We start from the raw sequence: 23,564 nt of genomic DNA, 5'->3' as shown, positions 1-23,564 counted from the left end.
AAGAGACCCAGTTGAGCTTACCTGGTTACAAGCAAGGGAATCCACATCGAGCTGACTCCAGCAAAGGGGAATTCTGGGATAGGATATTGGGTCCTCAGATTGGAAATACGCAAAAACCTTCAGAGGCAGCTTTAGATGTCTAAGAGGCAAGAAAGTAGGAGTGGTCCTGTGATAGAAACAGGCTGGTCTAATGCAAGCATGTTTAAGCTCTTTTTCACTCAGCTCAAGATTCAAATTCAAGAGAAGTTAGAGGATGAAGAGCCCTTGCTTAACAGCTCTAATGTGCTGTTGTCCATGGGAAAGAAGGACAGGGCAGGGCTGCAAGGAAGGAGGCCGAAGCTAAGACGCCCATGACTGTTAGGAATAATGTTTTAGAGACACAATTAGGGTTCCTTGATGTAGGGTTGAAGGTTTGTGTAGGAGGAAGACAAGGCCAGGACAACACCAGGGTTGGTCTAAATGAACGGCTGACTCATTTCTCCCCTGGGCACTTGCTGACTCTCTGTACAAAGGTCACCTGGACTTTACATCGTGTAAGCGACATCAGTAGGAACGCAGACACACAGAAAACAATAGCAATTGAAAAGCCGCTGAAAGACGGATCAGACGATGATTCTTTAACCATCAAAAAGGTCTTGAGAGTGACTTAGTAACTGTCTTTATTAAAGAGTAAGATTTTACAAAGAATTTTTTCTGTTCCTCTTTTCTAGGACTTAAAGAGAATCATCAGGTTTAAATAAACTGTGAAGAATTTAGAATCCATCGTGGGATGTGAGCATTTACAACAGGGCCTGTGTCTTATTCTTTTAAACATATCCTGTGTCTCGTGCTGTACTCCATGGAGAGGAGCAACCAGAAGCATGCAATTCAGACTCACAGAAGTCAGGACTTCCTCACTTGCTGCCCATGTGACCCTGAATAAGTCATTTCCCTGAGCCTGAGTTTCCTGCCTGTGTACTGAGTCTAGTAACTTCAGACAACAGTTGCTTGGTTTTAAGAGGCTCCTGTATGTAAAGCACGGAAAACAATTCTGGGCATATAATGACTCAATAAATGACATCTGAGATTCAGTAAATATTTGTTAATTTTGATAATGATTTTCTTAAGGCAAAAGTTACTAGGTAATAAAATCTTTTTTTAAAACGTATCACAGAAACTGGTCTTTTTCTGGCATTTGAATAAAGAAAAGAACTCAGACCTTCCTGGTGTGATTTAATTGAAGTCCCACCGGAAGGCAAGAACATGAGGTATACAGCGTCTTCTGCTCCCCTCTCTCCTCAGATGCACCCACCCAGTCCAGGGAAACCAGCCTCCTGCCCCCTGCCTAGAGCATCTCATAGTCTTTTCAGAAGGGAAAGCTGGGGCTTGGTCACATTCCGTAGCTGCTCCCCGAGTGGAGGATGTGTCACAGTCCCCCACCTCCTTCTGTCTCACCTACTGTGGTCCCCAGATACAGGCTGCCTGTCCAGGGTCTCATGGATGCATGGCGACAGGGGGAGGCGGGTAAAATGAAACATATATGATCTGTGAAAGTGGAAGGAAACTGAAACTATAAGTAAATCAATGAGGCAAAGAACAGACATCAAAATTCTTGAGATGTCCCGCACTGTCTGGCAGAATCCATCATTTGCTGACTTGGCAGGAGATTCATCCAACGTTGTAAGCCCTGATTTTCCTGAAAATTCGAGAGCTTCCAGATAAGCTCTGCTTGCACACCTGCCATTCAGCATCCTGCAAGGGCCCCCCACCAGGCAAGCGTTCCTCAAGTCTTGACCTTCGGCATCATCATCATCATCATCACCACCCTGTAACTCAACACACTCAGTCAAGGCTCCTATCGGGTTCTCACCCTCAGCAGCCCCCCTTCATCTTCTTCAGACAGGGGCACCCTTGAAAGAAGTTAATCACTCCACTTTCTGAGGAAACAATGTCAGCGCCTTGATGACCTGGCTGTTCTTGCAGAGCCAGAAGAGGATGAAGGGGACTAACAAAGACAGAGACTGTCCACAGCAGTCAAATACGATACATGGAAGGTTCGGGAAACAGCGACTGAACAAGACCATAAGGAAGATCCTTGACAGTCAGTGAGGAGCCGGAGAGGGAATGGAAAGGCCAGAGATGAACCAACCACAGACCACTGGGTGAGGAGACGCCACCGCCACCCAAGGATGAGAGACTGTGCTACTTGGAGAAATAGGTATTTCCCCACAAATGCCATGTGAAATTGAAAACAAAGGGACCAGACAGGCCTTTTAAGGAATATTAGGTTTGAGTTTTTAAAATTATTTGCTAAACCCCATGATAAGCTGTAATTAATCACATTTTTTAAATACTAATATTACTGTATAACAAGCTGCTTTATCCTCCGCTTTTAGTAACCTATCACCAGGAACCAGGAACCAGGTTCCGTTTTCACTTCCCTCTGAAGCCTCCCAAGGAATCCTGAAGATACCTGTAAATCTCCCACCTTTGTAATTTCTTGTTTACACCTCTTTATTCCTGTCTCTTCCACTTCACATGGCTCCCCATGCCCATCACACCTCCAGTGAACCGTGATTTCCTGGAACATAGATGTGGGTCTTAGTCATGCTCATATTCCTCTCACACGTGATAAAGTCTGCCTCAAGAAATGTTTATCCAATGGAAGAATAAACAGATTGACAGGACACATTCAAATAGCCCCGAACCAAAGGTATTTGAGCTGTCTGTGTGGAAAAGGCTAGAAGGAGTGTGCTCCCTTCACTGGTTCAGAGCCAGTGGAGCCCCAGCCCTCTGTCAACTGAAAAAAAATGCACAACTTAAAGTTGAGAGTTATGTTTTATTTGGCGGACAAAACTGAGGGCTTAAGCCCAGTACAGAGCATCTCAGATAACTCTGAGAAACCGCTCCAAAGAGGCAAGGTGGGTGTCAGGATATGTAGGAGTTTTTGCAGTAAAGACCAGGTAGTTGGAACATCAAAAGATTACTATTAATTAAAGAAAACCAGATATCTTGGGTTAAGGAATTTAGTGCTTTTCTATGTATGGGAAGATGCAAGAGTCTGGGCTCACTGAAATCATTCCTCTGATATGCACCTCAGCCATCTGGGGCTGTAATGTGATGGCTTCATGGCCTCAACATCCTTTGTCTACTGATACGGCAGCAATAGTTTTCATCCACACCTGCAAACAGAAGCCACTCTCCTCTGTGGGAGCCCTTTCCTGGGGCAGCTACTTTCCATGTTTAAAAAGAAAAGGAGGAAATCTAAACTGCAGATTCAGTTCAAATCCGATGGCCACTGGGACTGGAGAAGCAGGAACAGCACCAATGTTGTGGCTTGATATCCTTTCCTTCAAATGAAAACATCTTCACTCCACACTGCAAGCTTCCTGCCTAAACTCCCCAGAAAACCAACTTTCAAGGGAAGGTCTACCAGCAACGACCCAAGGGAGATGTTTGTGAAAACACCACTGTTCCCAGCCCAGACCTAAGGAAGGGGAGGCCAGGATGCTCCTTCTCAACACGTTCCTCAAGAGGCTCTGATGAATACTAAATTTGAGGATCACTGCCCTAAGGATATGCGACCAAGAAACAAAGAAAGAGCAAAGAAAGAGAGGGAGGAGAGGAGGAGGAGGAAGAGGAAGAGATGGAGGAGGAGGAGGAGGAGGAGGAGGAGGAGAGGGAGGAGGAGGAGATGGAGGAGGAGATGGAGGAGGAGGAGACGGAGGAGGAGGAGGAAGAGGAAGAGATGGAGGAGGAGGAAGAGGAGAGGGAGGAGGAGGAGATGGAGATGGAGGAGGAAGAGGAAGAGATGGAGGAGGAGGAGATGGAGGAGGAGGAGCTGGAGGAGGAGGAGGAAGAGGAAGAGATGGAGGAGGAGGAAATGGAGGAGGAGGAGGAGATGGAGGAGGAAGAGATGGAGGAGAAGGAGATGGAGGAGGAGGAGGAAGAGGAAGAAATGGAGGAGAAGGAGGAGATGGAGGAGGAAGAGATGGAGGAGGAGGAGCTGGAGGAGGAGGAGGAAGAAGAAGAGATGGAGGAGGAGGAAATGGAGGAGGAGGAGATGGAGGAGGAGATGGAGGAGGAGATGGAGGAGGAGGAAATGGAGGAGAAGGAGGAGATGGAGGAGGAAGAGATGGAGGAGGAGGAGCTGGAGGAGGAGGAGGAAGAGGAAGAGATGGAGGAGGAGGAAATGGAGGAGGAGGAGGAGATGGAGGAGGAGGAGATGGAGGAGGAGGAGATGGAGGAGAAGGAGGAGATGGAGGAGAAGAGATGGAGGAGGAGGAGCTGGAGGAGGAGGAGGAAGAGGAAGAGATGGAGGAGGAGGAAATGGAGGAGGAGGAGATGGAGGAGGAGATGGAGGAGGAGATGGAGGAGGAGGAAATGGAGGAGAAGGAGGAGATGGAGGAGGAAGAGATGGAGGAGGAGGAGCTGGAGGAGGAGGAGGAAGAGGAAGAGATGGAGGAGGAGGAAATGGAGGAGGAGGAGGAGATGGAGGAGGAAGAGATGGAGGAGGAGGAGATGCAGGAGGAGGAGGAAGAGGAAGAAATGGAGGAGAAGGAGGAGATGGAGGAGGAAGAGATGGAGGAGGAGGAGCTGGAGGAGGAGGAGGAAGAGGAAGAGATGGAGGAGGAGGAAATGGAGGAGGAGGAGGAGATGGAGGAGGAAGAGATGGAGGAGGAGGAGATGGAGGAGGAGATGGAGGAGGAGGAGATGGAGGAGGAGGAGGAAGAAGAAGAGATGGAGGAGGAGGAGGAGATGGAGGAGGAAGAGGAGATGGAGGAGGAGGAGATGGAGATAGAAGAGGAGAAACTCCTCCTGGAAAGGTCTTGCCCTTTTCCAGTGCAATCTCCATGATTTTTCTAAAATGTAAGTGTGAAAAAAATAAATTACCAAAATATTGACTGGCTAAATACTAACAATAATAACATCTGGTAGTTATAATAATATAAAAATAGACTTGATGACAAAGAACATCAAGAGTGTGAACTTCTTAAGTATAGGAATTTCTGAATCTCACGAAAAGATGCTGTATGGATAATAGAGGCAGCACGATGGTTAAACCTGGATTAAATCAAATGGAGGTTTGGCCTCAAAGTCTGCCCTCTTTCCACCACTAAACTAAAAGTCGTCTTTAAGTCTGATGTTCTATGATCATCAGCATCAGGAGAAACACTGAGCACCAAGTCAGTGACCCGGGATAAGTTCTGGCTCTGCCCACCAGCTGTGTCTTCTTAGACAAGTCATGTGAATCCCTGGGCCCCAGTTTCCCTGAGTTTGTTTGAACTGGGAAGGAACTGTGCAGATGCAATACACCCTAGTTTCACAATTAGTTCCCTTTCTGTGTTCCACAATGTGAATAAATGTGTGCAGAAGCTTTAAACATTACATGTGATCAAAAGCATGATATGGATGCGAAATACTGTAAGGATAATGTAGCAAACATTTACTGAATGATAGTTGTGTGTCAGAAACTGTGCAAAGAGTTTTAAGTGTGTGGACTTGTCGCTGTTTTAGCAATCTTATGAGGAAGATTCCATCACGATCTTCATTTTACAAGCAAAAAAACTGAAGCACAAAAAGGCTAAGGAACTCTCCCAAGCTAGAGGTACCAAGGAACTCTCCCAAGCTCCTGGACATCTCCACTGGCATGACACCTGGGTCCCTCAGATTCCAGAGCAACTAGAAACAGCCACGCTCTCCCTTCTCCAAACTCTTATCCTCCCGAGTCCACCATGCCGGCGACCTGGGGATCACTCCTCCTCCCTCTCATGCTCTCCTACCTACAACCTGCCTTCCTGTCTCATCAGCTCTGCTTTCTTAATACGTTGGGAATCGGCCGCCTCTTCCCTACCTGCTCAGTCACTGTCCATCAAACACAAAAGGGTCTTGCCCTTTTCCAGTGCAATCTCCATGATTTTTCTAAAATGTAAACACATTAAGGTTGACTGCTTAAAGCCCTTCCATGGCATACCACTGCTTTTGAATAATTTTAACCTCCTCCCTGGGTGGGCATTCTTAGCGAGGAAGTTCATAATTTGGTCCCTGCCTTTCTCTCGCCAATGGAACCTCTCAGCACTCCGCTCTGCCGCATGGACCCCAAAGAATCAAATAGAACTACTTGCAAGGCACCATTCTCTTTCACGAACCTTTAAAACATGCTCTCGCAAATTGAGACCACCCTCACTTTTCCATTTTGCTAATTCCTGCTCTTTAATTCTTAACCCAAACTTTACCACTTCCAGGAAGCTTCCTGGAACTGCTTTCTCCTCCTCCAGAGGAGGAGGTCAGAAGTCCCATCTCTTTACTTCATTTGATACAATTTCTTCTCTGCATTATAATCTGTATCGTGGCCTTTGTCCCTCACTAGACTATGAGGTCCTTCAGAGATCAGTTTAGAAATTCTTTTTCCTCTATATTCCCCGCAAGTACCATGTCACCTGCACATAGAAGACATTCAATGTGCATTGGCTGAATGAATGAATGAAGAAATGACATAACAAAGAGAAGCATTTGGGCGCAGCTCCCAAAGCAGGAGATACTGTGGCCGGCACCCAGGTTTCTCCACCATATACAGTTGCTTGTACAGCACAACGCAGAGCTATTTACTTTTCCCTAAAAATATAAACCCTCTCCAAAGCTGTGTTTGTGGAAAGTCTGCAATGAAAGAAGCACTTGTTTAAATAGAAAGGTCTCAGGCAATTAGCAAACACGGGACAAATCCAAGACCCACTCGCTTTCCCAGGGCTTTGTGTTTGCAGTTAGATGTATGGAAAAGCTGGTGCAGAATGAGATTCCTTCTTCACAGAAAAGAAAACATGTTATTTAAATAGCAATGCCTCTCACCACCAAGGCTGCAGTCTAGAAAATGAGAGTCTGGATGTATTGCAAAAAAATAACCCTCGGGGGCGGGGTCAAGAATGGGGGCAGGGATCCCCTGGATTTCCATTCACTCCTACAAGAAAGCCTTTTTCCCAGACAGAAGACAAAGATCCAGGTTTGCGGGCAAGTGTTGCAGGCCCTAACACAGCTCTGATGGACAGGACAGAGGGGAGACGAGTGGGTGACAGAAACGGGACAGGGTGCCCATGTCCACGTGTGAAGCTGCATGTGTGAAATGCCTGCACCTCAACCTTCTCCCCCTCATGTCCTTCCCAGTGAAAGCAAGTGGGGCTCGGGGGGCGACCGACCTCCTGACACCCCCTCCCTCCCTGACACACAGGAGCCCTGAGTCAGCAGCTCGATCAGGTGACGTGCCAGTCCCCAGGCTCTGTGATCCTTCTGCAGTGCGGTTACTTGAACAGTCCACCTTCATGCTACAGAGTACACGGGGGAAACACAGGGCCATCACTGACGTAAAATTAACATCCATCTCTGCAATGAGAGGACTTGGATTCGAATCCCATCTTTACCATCTACTTGCTGGGTGACCTTTGGAGAACTGCTTTAGTTCCCTGAGTCCCCAGCCCTAAAGTAAGATTAAACGTACCCACTTCAAAGGGTTTGTTGTGAAGATCAAGTTGTCTCTCAAGAGCCCTGTCTTATTCACTCTGTATCTGTACTGCTGGAGTGGCTGAAGGCATGAATGAAAAGAGGCCTCATAATTAAACACACCTTTATGTCAGCAGAGATAAATAAGAGAAATGTGCCTACGTGGCATCCACACACCCCTGAGTGCTGCCCGGAAATCACTCCCCTTTCAGACCAGCCTCTGCAGAGGGAATTCCCAGAGATACCACCTGTGCAACTTCACATCACTTTACATCGGGGGCGGTCGGCAGGCCTCTCCTTCGGAGGCCAGCCCCCTGGGCCGACACGTGGACCTGCAGGACTTTGGGCAGTAGGGGGCAGCGAGGGGACACTGCCAGAGACAGGAAACACCTGGAAGAGGCCACAGGGGGCGCAGGACAGGGAGGTGGCATCCATCACCTGCCAGCCGAGCAGAGCCCCTGGTCTGTTCTCTGCTGCACCCCCAGAACCAGCAATGTGTCAGGCACCAGCTTCATTCGCAGGTGAGGGTCACTAATTTGAATTAATAGCACTGCACTGCTCAGGGCTTTGTTCTGCTTTGCCCCCCTCCTGTGGATGCTGAAGACCTCTTTGTTGCCTGGTTCTGTGAGTGGGGCGACAGCGTGAACAAATGTCCAATTAGCCAGGGAAACAAAATCTGCCAGGATCCCTGCTGGGCCAGAAGGCATTTTCCTCTAAAGCCCAGAGACCACACACCACACAACCGGTTGTTCCTGTTCAGTTCACCCCTCAGGGGCACACTTGCTACCCCCTGACCTCTGAACCTCACAGTGATCATCCCTACCCCCAGGGATATCATTATCCCACACACCCCACCCCACCTACCTCCCTCCCTGCTCAAGCTACTACAGAAATAATACCCACTGCATAGGGATGCCGTGAGGATCAAAGATAATTCATGCAAAGGATCTGGCTCAGTGTCCGATCCACGTGGACATCTGATAAATGTGATAGGTTCCTCAGGAAGGGGCACAGCTCATGCTCCTTGATCTGTGGAACTATGCATAGGGTTAGGGGCAGGAAGACCATAGAGAACAGAAGACACAGCGTCTCCAGATTCTCAGCAGGCGCGGCCCCTCTGCCGTCCTGCAGAGCTGGGCACAGACCCTGAGGGCCGAGCAAGTGTCTCAGCTTGGCCAGTAGAACCTCCAAGCGTGCACGGTCCCTCTGCCCACGCCGACACCCCTCTCCCTCCAGGGGTGGCCACGGCACCTGCACCTGCTGTTCCCACCTGATGTTTATGAGCAAAGCATCCCTTTCACAAGCTGGTAAAGACAGAAAGGCTGAGACAGGGTCCCCAAGCTGCTCCCAGGCACCGCGGCTCCCGCAAGAGAACCCTCCCACTGCTAAGCACGGCTGTGTTCAAATGCTGGGCCATCGTGGGGACATATAGGCTTTCAGACACCACGGGGCTTGCGTGAGATTATACTGTCACCATCAATAACTAATAGAGTATATGTATAGCTGATTCACTGTGTTATAAAGCAGGAACTAACACACCATTGTAAAGCAATTATACTGCAATAAAGATGTTAAAAAAGAAAAAAAACTAATAGAGACAGTTCTAGACAACACATCTCAATCTTTCTGCTCCAGAGAAAGATGGCCTGCCTGGCTTGCTGGGGGTGAACTTCATGAAGACCCAGAGGTTGTTGCCGTCCAGGTTCTGAGAATGAATCAATGGGCTGAGGGGCCATCTACCAGGGAAACAGGTACAGGAAGTCTGGGCCGCTGGAGGGTCCCTTACCAGGACTCCAGGCTCCAAGGAACTTCAGCTTTCGAAACTGCGAAGCACTTTCTGCCGCCCTGATGAAGCACAGAAAGACCTCAGGCACCTGCAGCAGGAAGAGGCCCCCACAGGGCTCCTGGAACATCAGCAACTCAGCTGTGTGTCTGCACAACCATCTCTCAGTGCCAGCGCCTCTGCCGCGCCGTGTGAAAAGGGTTGCCAGCTGGTGAAAGCCGTTGTGATTTACTGACACCTCTGAGCGCCTCCAGATTCCCTCCTCATCGGCCATCTCCCCACCCCACAAACTGCACAAAGACCAAGAATGGTGGCTCTAGGGCCAACTGGAAGGAAGTCACCTGTAGCAGGTGGCACCACCTGGCCTCACCTGGTTCCAGCCAAAACAACCCCCTCTCCATCACTCCACACTGAGGACAACGTTTAACTGGTTCGGCACAGCTCAGCCTCAGCCAGGCTAGTGGAGGGAAGAGGCAAGAGCCAGAGGGGGGAGGGCAGCAGTCAGCAGCGTGGTGAACCCACTTTTTGCCCCCTTTTGCCCTGGGATCTAGTGGTGGGTGATCCTCCTAGCAACTTCCTTAGTCTCCAAATACCAGCTGAATGCCCACGTGCCAGCACTGCCCCCGGCCCGGTGTCTGGCTGTAAGATCTAGGCCTGTAGAGCTCCCTCTCATGGCAAAGCCTGGGTGAGAGGCTCATCTGAAATATACACCGCTCTGCCGGACTGCCCACTCTACTCTCCTCCTCAAACCATCACTTTCTGTCTCCATGACGATGTCCCTAAACTTCTAACACTGGTAAAAATTACTGAAGCAAGATCTTCGACCCTTCTCACTCCCAAATTAATTTCCTTTTCTACATTTGTTCCAAGCTCGCCGAATCTCAGTACTTTGTAATGAGCTTCTACTATTTCAAGACTTTCCAGGACACCAATCAGACCACTTATCAGAACGAATTTGCCTCCTTCTCCAGATTCCATATCTCACTAGTCCCTATGGAACCCTCTGCATTTAAACTAAGAAAGTTAAATGCTTTCTGTAGAAAAAGAAAACGTGTAGTCATGCAAGCTAAATAACTAGACTCACTGCAACTGTATTAAGATGACCCCAAAATGTCTGAGGTCTAAATGGTAAAAAGAATCAGCTCTTTAAAAAAAAAAGAAAAAAACCCTCTAAGTTCAACCGCCATGCTTTTCTTCCGGATCCCACGTGTGTGCTGGCCTCCCCGGATCCACACATAGACGCATCGGGTTGCATCCTCTAGAAATTCTGGGCACACCTGCTCATTCTCCAGAGGCGATCAATAACAGCATTAAGTTCCTTCCGTAAGTGCATGCCGATCACATCCCGGGAGTTTGATCTTGGGGTCTGCAAGGTAGGCGTGTGCCTTTTAAATCTGTTAAGCTACTGAGAAGTCTTAATGGTGTTGTCTGTCACTCAAGTGACAAGAAAGAGTGTCATGAGCTATATTTGGCGTCGACTTGGCCCTTATTAGAGTGTCATGCTCCGTTTGGGAATTCTAACTTTCCGAAAGGTACAGAGAAATTGGAGAGGATCCAAGACAGAGCAGTGAAAATGATTAAAGGGGTGGAGAGTGGAAACTCAGGAAAAAGGTCAAATGAATGTGGATGATTTATCAAAGGAAAAGAAAAATTAGGGTAGACCAGGTATCTCGATGTAAAGGAGACATTATTTTAAGAAAACCAGAGGCTGTTGCTCCCTGATATAAGGATACATTAAAAAAAAGATGGTCTAAGATAACATTTGAATATTAGGCATATTGGTCTCTTTATGATGATTGTTAACTTTTGAAATCATGAGGACCAGATAATGAGATTATCAAAATAATTTTTCTTGTAAGCTCAAGAAAAAATCATCTCTATCTATATCAGTGTATTTAATTCTCACAATAATTCCAAGATAAAGAAATTGAGGTCCTCAGAAGCCAACTGTCCCAAATCACTTAGCTATTAACTCAGATCCTGGCACATCCTGGGGTCTTCAGCCAGATCCCCTTCTCCCAAATGCTTAGATTGTTTTTTTCTGGAAGAAGAGCACTAGACCATGACCTGGGGGTAGGGTTATTATAACTCTTTTATTTAGGCAACTGTGAAAAATCAGTAGCAATTTCTCCCTAAACCATGAATCACAATTGCCTCCAGATGGTTATTTTTTCTTAAACCCCAGACAAACAATAGACCCAAGTTTGTGAACTCTTAAGATTTTTATTTGGATGACCAGGTAAATGGTAAGGCCATGAAATGAGCCAGAGAATATCTCTATAGAGGAGATGGTTTATGGACAAAGGGGATGAGAGAACTTTGAATCTGTTGAGTTTGAGGGCGTCCAGGTGGAGCAGCCCATCAGAAAGCTGGCTGTAGTCGTTAGAACCTTGGATAAATGTCTGCACTTGGGATTAAATCTGAATATCACTGCATGCCATGTGGACACCTAAGAACAGAGATGGTTTCTCAGGACATACAGGTAACATGGGAAAGCAAGGGGCGAGAGAAGGACCTTGTGGAACATCTCTTGAAGGAGGCAGAAGAGGAAACGTTGGAGTGGAGGAGGAAGACTTACAACAGGGATGGTTTACAGAAAGAAAAGATACAATCCCCCAAGGAGATGTAACAGTAATGTACACTCATGCATCAACTATCAGAGCATTGAACCATGTGCAGAAAGAATAGTTGAAGTAAATGGAGGAGACTTTAATGAAACTCTCAAAAATGGACAAATCAAAGAAACAAAAATAATCAATGACAGAAACTATTTGAAAAGTATGATTAACAATAATCTGCATATATATCTGACTTACTATAATCTGCATCTATGTATACATATAGAAAGAAGAGAATTTTTTTTCAAATGCCCATCAAACACTGAAAAAAACATGATCAAGTTTTGACTACAAAGGAAATCTCAATATATTCCAAAATATACCGACTATTTTCTGACCTTAACGTAATAAAACCAGGTATCAACAACAAAAAGGGCAGAAAGATAAGTAAACAAATACCTATTCTTTTGAAATTGAAAATACTTCCCTAGAGAATTTTTGGATATAAAATGAAATGGAAAACAATGTTACAGACTACTTATAAAGAGCAACACTGAAAACACTACACTCAAAGCAATTTTTAAAGAATCAGAAAAATGTGGTGTCATGGAAGCCAGGAGAATAGAGGATTTCAAAGAAGGACTGAGTAATAGCACCAGTAACTATAAAGAAGTCCACTATTAGGGAAGGACTGAAAAATGTCCATTGGACTTGACAATAAGAAGGCCACTGGTGACCGCTGGAATAATTTCAATAGACCAGAATACCTTTAATATTTCAACAGAATAATTAAGATGCTGTTGGTAGATAAATGACTAAAGGGTGAGGAGATATAAAGTTTATATAAAGAGAGATATAAAGTTTAGAACATGAGTAGATGAGAATGAGAGTGAAAATATAAAAGTAAGAGTAAGATTCAGGATCGAGAGACATGCTTGATACACTTACTGTGTTTCAATTGGAGAGACTTAGATATAGAGAGAGTAAGGACCTAGGACCATTAGAAAGAAAAAAAAAAAGAATCTGAAGAGAGAGAACAGTAAGTGGGAATGTAGGATGTGAAGCCAGACCCAGAAAAACATGGAAGGGAACAGGACGAGGGTCACAGGCAGAGAGGCTGCGCTTGAGTAACAGAAGACACACTTCCTCCTCGCAGACTGAAAAACCCCATGAGGATGGATGTGGGTGTATGTAGTTTAGGGCGATGGGCAGGACATTCCTTTATCAGTGAAGGAAGACACAAGCTCATCTTCTACAACTAAATGGGGTTGAGGCTGACCAGGCAACAAGAGCTAATCCCATAATAATGACTACTAAAATTATTAAAATTAACTGATTTAATTCTGTGAAGAATTTTAAAAGGAAGGAATAGTACTTATTCTTTTTATTGCCATTTTTAAAAGTGACACACCTCAGGCACAAAGAAGTTAAGTAAATCTCCCAGGTCAGACAGCCAGTGACTTAGGGCAGCAGCCGTGTCTGGGACCCATGCCCTTGAGCACATACACATACGCTACATACAGATGTTAAATTAAGTCCAGACTTTTTTTTTTTTTTTTTTGGATGGAGTCTTTAAGTTTGGGCACAGAATATACGGGTTTATAAAAGCAAGCACGGCTGACGGAATAAAGTCAGAGTGCATGGCCAACCATCTCACTGGAGTTGGGCTGTTTCTGTTTGCCTCGGTCTATTGATCTCGGCTGGAGAAGTCGCTGAAACCTGGCCGCCACCGCCATGCCTCCGTCGGGGTAATTTATAAGCCTGGTGTGCGAGGCTGTGAGACTGATGAACCCCACCAGCGGGCAGAGCAGGTCCTGTGATTGATTCACTCGCAGCTCTCCCGCTCGGCCATTTCACCCTGATCAGCCTGCACCGCCGCGTCCTCCGTGCTCATCCATCACCCGGTAAACATCGTCAATACTGTACACCACAGGCACCGTCCTTTGTACTCTGTTTACTTTTTCCTAGGATCCTCAAAACTCGCTGCGGCTTATCTCCACTCCCTCCTGCCGTGCCAACCTACCAGACATACCTGGAAGAGACCAGCTGTCTAGAGACGCAGGTGCAACCAGGAATCTACTGTGAAGGGCAGCAAGGACGCAGAATCCAGTCTCAGATGAACCTTTCTAACTAGGACACGGATGGCAAAGGGGTCACGCATCTGTGAGCTCAGACAAACAAGCATTTTTAAACTTCTTCCTCTGGAGTAGCCCTTTAGAAAATGCGCCATGAATGCCCAAAAATACAGTGACGCATCTTTTTGTTTTCCCTGGAACAGGCTTTATATGCCTCTTATAAACAGCTACAAAATATGCTGTCAAGAAGCCAGCAGAGGCTTTGTGGGGAGAGAACCATGCATATTGTCACATAATTGTACAGAAAACTTGTAAAAAGAGTGAAAAGGGAGAGTGTAAAAAAAGAACCATGATGTTTCATCCATAAATAATAGTCATATTGGTGTTGCACTGTTCCAACTCAAAGCCAGAAGTTAATCTTATCTCATGAGATACTTCACAAACAAAATTATATCTGGACCAGAAAGAAATTGGATGGGAAGTCCTACCCATCCATCTTCCTGTGCACAGACCGGATCCTTCACCCCACCTCCACTGAGACAGAAAGTTGCCCTCTGAGTCCCCCAGCCAAGGAATTTCCCCCAGCCCAAGGGAGCTGCCTTGCTGAGGACTGATGTGGCAGTGCAAGGACCTGGCCCCTTTGCTTCAATCAGGGCAACCCTGAAGAGTCATCCCAGCTTCCAGAACATGCCGTGGGATCGGCTGAGGCCGTTGTTGTGACTACACAGCCATCTCCCATCACCCAGCCCTGCTTCCCTTGCTCCCGTACAGGTACTGTATCCAGAGTGCTCCCTGACAAACCACCTGCTCTGGAAGCCCCGCCTCCCCGGGAACCCGACTCCCGACACTTAGGAGGTGAAATCTACAGAGTCAAAAGTTCACTCCAATAGTAAATTGCATCAGGGCTAGTTACAGTAATAGAAATAATTGGTTGGGGGACTTCCCTGGTGGCACAGTGGTTAAGAATCTGCCTGCCAAGGCAGGGGACACGGGTTCGAGCCCTGGTCTGGGAAGATCCCATATGCCACGGAGCAACTAAGCCCGTGAGCCACAACTACTGAGCCTGCACTCTAGAGCCTGGGAGCCACAACTACTGAACCTCTGCGCCACAACTACAGAAGCCCACGTGCCTTGAGTCTGCACTCCACAAGAAGCCCACGCACCACAACGGGTGCGAGTAGACCCCGCTCACCGCAATTAGAGAAAGCCTACTCGCAGCAACAACGACACACACAGCCAAAAATATAAATAAATATATTTAAAAAGAAATAATTGGTTGTTTTCTAAATCCAACAAAAAAAAAGAGAACTGTTTAATGCAAAACAAAAATGGTTTAGAGAAAGATGACTTCCCAAATACGATTACGAACCATTGCAAGCAGTGACTGGCAGAGAGTAAGATCAAATCCCTTAGGATCTGCCATCTGAGACAGTCTCAAAAGAAGACCCCTGGCCCTCCTTCTCTTTATTTGTAACGGATCCTGCAAATGAGTCTGGTAGCTACCTATGTCTAAACATGCCTGTAGGAACAAACATAGAAAAGGAAGAAAAGAGAGGAAGGAGAGGCAATTTCAGGGAGGAGAACAGAAGAAAAGAGGGATAGGTGGGTGACGGGAGATGAAATTTGTTGAGGAGAAAGGATAAAAGGCTTCCGTTTTTCCTTTTGCCCTACCCAGGTACGAGGGGAGTTTCTTGCCTTTTGGGAGGTCTGAGGTCTTCTGCCAGCGTTCAGTAGGTGTTCTGTAGGAGTTGCTCCACATGTAGATGTATTTCTGATGTATCCGTAGGGAGGAGGGTGATCTCTATGTCTTACTCTTCCGTCATCTTGAAGGTCTCCCCGTCCATTTAAGCTTAAAGCTATTTGACCTTCACCACTGGGCTTCTTAACAACTTTGGCTGGGACAAGTAAAGATCCTTTTTTTTATCCTTTGTTCTTAGTCAGGTTTCACTTGCTCACAGGGGGTCACGTGCAGAGGCCTCGCACCCGGCTCTTCCGACTGGAGTTTCTAGTGCGGAATCAAAAGGCTTCCATCTGATGTGAGGGTCACCAAAAAACACTGCCACCCATCCCGTCCTGGAGAGGAAGCCAGGTCACCCCTGCAACTTGGAGGTGCATTTGCTTTAGAAGCTTACAGCCACCAAGAATCACAACTGAGTCCCCTTGGAAGAGCTCATGTCTGAGTGTCTGGGAGCCATTTAGTTTTGCCCATGAATGCACTGTAACGAGTAATCCAAACTGGAGGGCATGATACTTGGTCCCAGTAAGAGCTACTTAGCCCTCATCAGCGGCTACTCTCCCACACATGGGTGTACAACGCCTGCATCCTTGGAGCTTTGAATTCGACCCGCCTCTCTGGCTGACCACTGACGGCTCTTTCTAGCAGATGCCATATTGATTCTGTATCTTTCAAGCAGATGCCATATTGATTCAATTCTTCTGATCAGCTCAAGGTACAAGAAATAGAAGAAAGTGCTAGAAAGCACATTTAACACAGAAATATTCTCCAGGGAGGGTGGTGATAACAGTCAAAGGGGTAAGAACAGAGGGGGAAGGATAAATCAGTTCACACTCTAAAAGGAACACAAGGAAGCACGTGGAGGGGGGATAAATCAGGAGCTTGGGATTAACATACACACATGCACTGCTATATATAAGACAGATGACCAACAAGGACCTACTGTATGGCTCAGGGAACTCTACTCAATATTCTGTGATAACCTATAAGAGAAAACAATCTGAAAGAGAATGAATATATGTATACATGTAACTGACTCACTTTGCTGTACACCTGAAACTAACACAACATTGTAAATCAACTATAGTCCAATAAAATCAAAATTTTAAAAAAGAAAACAAGGAAGCAGAAGCAGTTGGAGATGGCCCAAATCACCAGGATACTAGTTAGCATGTGTGAATTTAAGAGCAAAGAAATAATTTCTGTATCTCCTTAGAAAATCTCAGTGGCCAAGTGTTTGCTCTTCCCAAGCAGGTGTGAACTACAGAAATCATTTCTCCCTTCCTTCTTTCTGTGTCCAGACTTCTCAGGAACCAGCGCTGTTTGGACAAACAGAAAACTAGCTGTCCCTATTCAGTCATCATACAGGATTTCCATTCCCTTGGTGTCTTCCCTCCCAGCCAGGTCCTTCATTGTACCTGAACCAGAGTAGGGTCCTGGAGGCAGGACTCGGGCTGAGAAATCCTTTTCCCTTGCTTTTATGTGGAATCAGAATGCTTATGTTACAGTCTCGCTGACTAAAACCCTGTCTTCTCTACTGCCCATCTTCCCTATCTACAGACATGCAGACAGGCTACTCTCCAGCATCAAAAATCTAAGCTTCATGTGTCATTTACAAATGAATTCTGTTCTATTTCTCAAATGCACTCTCCTTCTCAATTTAATTCCAAAAACACACCCGGTAGTCTGTGGATGGTGAAGGAAGTGGTATCTAAGTAAGAACACTGAAAATCACGGAATTCTGCCACCACCCCTCCCCAACCTCTCAGGCTTAGGTCCTCCCCATCCTGTCAAAAAGTGCACAGCAATGAGTTCAAACTGTTCACCAACATCAGAGATAAAAACACAGGAGGAGACCTTCGAGATGGCGGAGGAGTGAGACATGGAGATTGCATTCTTCCCCACAAATACATCAGAAATACATCTACATGTGGAACAACTCCTACAGAACGCCTACTGAACGCTGGCAGAAGACCTCAGACTTCCCAAAAGGCAAGAAACTCCCCACGTACCTGTGTAGGACAAAAGGAAAAAGAAAAAACAGAGACAAAAGAATAGGGACGGAACATGCACCTCTGGGAAGGAGCTGTGAAGGAGGAAAACTTTCCACACACTAGGCAGCCCCTTCGCGGGCGGAGACTGCGGGTGGCGAAGGGGGGAAGCTTCGGAGCCGCGGAGGAGAGCACAGCAACAGGGGTGCGGAGGGCAAAGCGGGGAGATTCCCGCAAAGAGGATCGGTGCCGACCTGCACTCACAAGCCCGAGAGGCTTGTCTGCTCAACCGCCGGGGCAGGCAGGGGCTGGGAGCTGAGGCTCGGGCTTCGGAGGTCAGACCACAGGGAGAGGACTAGGGTTGGCGGCGTGAACACAGCCTAAAGGGGGCTAGTGCCCACAGCTAGCTGGGAGGGAGTCCGGGAAAAAGTCTGGAACTGCCTAAGAGGCAAGAGACCACTGTTTCGGGGTATGCGAGGAGCGACGATTCAGAGCACCGCCTAAACGAGCTCCAGAGACGGGCGCGAGCCACAGCTATCAGCCCGGACCCCAGAGATGGGACTGAGATGTTAAAGCTGCTGCTGTAGCCACCAAGAAGCCTGTGTGCGAGCACAGGTCACTATCCACACCCCCTTTCCGGGGAGCCTGTGCAGCCCGCCACTGCCAGGGTCCCGTGATCCAGGGACAACGTCCTCCGGAGAACACACGGCGCACCTCAGGCTGGTGCAAGGTCACACCGGCCTCTGCCGCCACAGGCTCGCCCCGCATTCCGTACCCCTCTCTCCCTCTGGCCTGAGTGAGCCAGAGCCTCTGAATCAGCTGCTCCTTTAACCCCGTCCTGTCTGAGAGGAAACAGATACCCTCAGGCGACCTACACACAGAGGCGCGGCCAGATCCAAAGCTGAACCCCAGGAGCTGTGCGAACAAAGAAGAGGAAGGGAAATCTCTCCCAGCAGCCTCAGGAGCAGCGGATTAAATCTCCACAATCAACTTGATGTGCCCTGCATCTCTGGAATACCTGAATAGACAATGAATCATCCCAAAATTGAGGCGGTGGGCTTTGGGAGCAACGATATATATATTTTTTTCCTTTTTCTCTTTTTGTGAGTATGTATGTGTATGCTTCTTTCTGTAATTTTGTCTGTATAGCTTTGCTTTTAACATTTGTCCTAGGGTTCTATCCGTCTTGTTTTGTGTTCATTACTATAGTTTTAGTGCTTGTTATCATTGGTAGATTTGATTTTTGGTTTGGTTGCTCTCTCTCCTTTCTTTTTTATTACTTTTTACTTTTTTTATTTTTTTCATTTTATTTTTTTTTTTTTGCAGTACGCAGGCCTCTCACTGTTGTGGCCTCTCCTGTTGCGGAGCACAGGCTCCGGACGCGCAGGCTCAGCGGCCATGGCTCACGGGCCCAGCCGCTCCGCGGCATGTGGGATCTTCCCGGACCGGGGCACGAACACGTGTCCCCTGCATCGGCAGGTGGACCCTCAACCACTAGGCCACCAGGGAGGCCCTAATTTTTTTATTTTTAATAATTATTTTTTACTTTAATAACTGTACTTTATTTTATTTTCTTCTTTCTTTCTTTCCTTTTTTCTCCCATTTTTCTGAGCTGTGTAGCTGACAGGGGCTTGGTGCTCCGGCCAGGTGTCAGGCCTGTGCCTTGGAGGTGGGAGAGCCGAGTTCAAGACACTGGTCAACCAGAAACCTCCCAGCTCCACGTGATATCAAATGGTGAACGCTCTCCCAGAGATCACCACCTCAATGCTAAGACCCAGCTCCACTCAACGACCAGCAAGCTACAGTGCTAGACACCCTACACCAAACAACTAGCAAGACAGAAACACAACCCCACCCATTAGGAGAGAGGCTGCCTAAAATCATAATAAGGCCACAGACACCCCAAAACACACCACTGGATGCGGTCCTGCCCAACAGAAAGACAAGATCCAGCCTCATCCACCAGCACACAGGCAGCAGTCCCCTCCACCAGGAAGCCTACACAACCCACTGAGCCAACCTTAGCCACTGGGGGCAAACAGCAAAAACAATGGGAACTACAAACCTGAAGCCTGTGAATAGGAGACCGCAAACACAGTAAGTTAAGCAAAATGAGAAGACAGAGAAACACACAGCAGATGAAGGAGCAAGGTAAAAGCCCAGCAGACCAAACAAATGAAGAGGAAATAGGCAGTCTACCTGAAAAAGAACTCAGAGTAATGATAGTAAAGGTAATCCGAAATCTTGGAAATAGAATGGAGAAAATACAAGAAACGTTTAACAAGGACCTACAAGAACTAAAGAGCAAACAATGATGAACAACACGGTAAATGAAATTACAATTTCTCTAGAATGAATCAATAGCAGAATAACTGAGGCATAAGAACGGATAAGTGAGCTGAAAGATAAAAGAGTGGAAATAACTACTGCAGAGCAGAATAAAGAAAAAAGAATGAAAAGAACTGAGGACAGTCTCAGAGACCTCTGGGACAACATTAAATGCACCAACATTCGAATTATAGGGGTCCCAGAAGAAGAAGAGAAAAAGAAAGGGACTGAGAATATATTTGAAGAGATTATAATTGAAAACTTCCCTAATATGGGAAAGGAAATAGTTAATCAAGTCCAGAAAGCACAGAGAGTCCCATACAGGATAAATCCAAGGAGAAACATGCCAAGACACATATTAATCAAACTGTCAAAAATTAAATACAAAGAAAAAATATTTAAAGCAGCAAGGGAAAAACAACAAATAACATATAAGGGAATCCCCATAAGGTTAACAGCTGATCTTTCAGCAGAAACTCTGCAAGCCAGAAGGGAGTGGCAGGACATATTTAAAGTGATGAAAGGGAAAAACCTACAACCAAGATTACTCTACCTGGCAAGGATCTCATTCAGATTTGACGGAGAAATTAAAATCTTTACAGACAAGCAAAAACTAAGAGAAGTCAGGACCATCAAACCAGCTTTACAGCAAATGCTAAAGGAACTTCTCTAGGCAAGAAACACAAGAGGAGGAAAAGACCTACAGTAACAAACCCGAAACAATTAAGAAAATGATCACAGGAACATACATATCGATAATTACCTTAAACGTGAATGGATTAAATGCTCCAACCAAAAGACACAGACTGGCTGAATGGATAGAAAACAAGACACGTATATATGCTGTCTACAAGAGACCCACTTCAGACCTAGGGACACATACAGACTGAAAGTTAGGGGATGGAAAAAGATATTCCATGCAAATGGAAATCAAAAGAAAGCTGGAGTAGCAATACTCATATCAGATAAAATAGACTTTAAAATAAAGAATGTTACAAGAGACAAGGAAGGACACTACATAATGATCAAGGGATCAATCCAAGAAGAAGATATAACAATTGTAAATATTTATGCACCCAACATAGGAGCACCTCAATACATAAGGCAAATGCTAACAGCCATCAAAGGGGAAATCGACAGTAACACATTCATAGTAGGGGACTTTAACACCCCACTTCCACCAATGGACAGATCATCCAAAATGAAAATAAATAAGGAAACACAAGCTTTAAATGACACATTAAACAAGATGGATTTAATTGATATGTACAGGACATTCCATCCAAAAACAACAGAATACACCTTCTTCTCAAGTACTCATGGAACATTCTCCAGGATAGATCATATCTTGGGTCACAAATCAAACCTTTGTAAATGTAAGAAAACTGAAGTCATACCAAGTATCTTTTCTGACCACAACACTGTGACACTAGATATCAACTCCAGAAAAAAATCTGAAAAAAATACAAACACATGGAGGTTAAACAATACACTACTAAATAACCAAGAGATCACTGAAGAAATCAAAGAGGAAATTAAAAAATACCTAGAAACAAATGACAATGAAAACATGATGACCCAAAACCTATGGGATGCAGCAAAAGCAATTCTCACAGGGAATCTTATAGCAATACATTCCTACCTCAAGAAACAAGAAATATCTCAAATAAACAACCTAACCTTACACCTAAAGCAATTAGAGAAAGAAAAACAACAACAAAAAAACCCAAAGTTAGCAAAAGGAAAGAAATCATAAAGATCAGATCAGAAATAAATGAAGAAGAAATGAAGGAAACAATAGCAAAGATCAATAAAACTAAAAGCTGGTTCTTTGAGAAGATAAACAAAATTGATAAACCATTACCCAGACTCATCAAGAAGAAAAGGGAGAAGTCTCCAATCAACAGAATTAGAAATGAAAAAGGAGAAGTAACAACTGACACTGCAGAAATACAAAGGATCATGAGAGATTACTACAAGCAACTCTATGCCAATAAAATGGACAACCTGGAAGAAATGGACAATTTCTTAGAAAAGCACAACCTTCTGAGACTGAACCAGGAAGAAATAGAATATATAAACAGACCAATCACAAGCACTGAAATTGAAACTGTGATTAAAAATCTTCCAACAAACAAAAGCCCAGGACCAGACAGCTTCACAGGCGAATTCTATCAAACATTTAGGGAAGAACTAACACCTATCCTTCTCAAACTCTTCCAAAATATAGCAGACGGAGGAACACTCCCAAACTCATTCTATGAGGCCACCATTACCCTGATACCAAAACCAGACAAAGATGTCACCAAGAAAGAAAACTACAGGCCAATATCACTGATGAACATAGATGCAAAAATCCTCAACAAAATACTAGCAAACAGAATCCAACAGCACATTAAAAGGATCATACACCATGATCAAGGGGGGTTTATCCCAGGAATGCAAGGATTCTTCAACATACGCAAATCAATGTGATACACCATATTAACAAATTGAAGGATAAAACCCATATGATCATCTCTATAGATGCAGAAAAGGCTTTCGACAAAATTCAACACCCATTTATGATAAAAACCCTCCAGAAAGTAGGCATAAAGGGAACTTACCTCAACATAATAAAGGCCATATATGTCAAACTCACAGCCAACATCATTATCAATTGTGAAAAACTGAAACCATTTCCACTAAGATCAGGAACAAGACAAGTTTGCCCACTATTAATCAACATCGTTTTGGAAGTTTTAGCCACAGCAATCAGAGAAGGAAAAGAAATACAAGGAATCCAAATCAGAAAAGAAGTAAAGCTGTCACTGTTCGTAAATGACATGATACTATACATAGAGAATCCTAAAGACACTACCAGACAACTACTAGAGCTAATCAATGAATTTGGTAAAGTTGCAGGATACAAAATTAATGCACAGAAATCTCTTGCATTTCTATACACTAATGATGAAAAATCTGAAAGAGAAATTAAGGAAACACTCCCAGTTGCCATCGCAACAAAAAGAAAAAAATACCCAGGAATAAACCTAGCTAAGGAGACAAAAGACCTGTATGCAGAAAACTATAAGACACTGATGAAAGAAATTAAAGATGATACAAACAGATGGAGAGATAGACCATGTTCTTGGATTGAAGAATCAACATTGTGAAAATGACTATACTACCCAAAGCAATCTACAGATTCAATGCAATCCCTATCAAACTACCACTGGCATTTTTCACAGAACTAGAACAAAAAATTTCACAATTTATATGGAAACACAAAAGACCCCGAACAGGCAAAGCAATCTTGAGAAAGAGAAATGGAGCTGGAGGAATCAGGCTCCCTGACTTCAGACTATACTACAAAGCTACAGTAATCAAGACAGTATTGTACTGGCACAAAAACAGAAATACAGATCAATGGAACAGGATAGAAAGCCCAGAGATAAATCCATGGACATATGGTCACCTCATCTTTGATAAAGGAGGCAAGAATATACAATGGAGAAAAGACAGCCTCTTCAATAAGTGGTGCTGGGAAAACTGGACAGCTACATGTGAAAGAATGAAATTAGAACACTCCCTAACATCATACACAAAAATAAACTCAAAATGGATTAAAGACCTAAATATAAG

This window comes from Grampus griseus (assembly GCF_964374135.1).
Source record: "Grampus griseus genome assembly, chromosome: 8".
NCBI lineage: Eukaryota > Metazoa > Chordata > Mammalia > Artiodactyla > Delphinidae > Grampus > Grampus griseus.
This window is presented reverse-complemented; position numbering follows the sequence as displayed.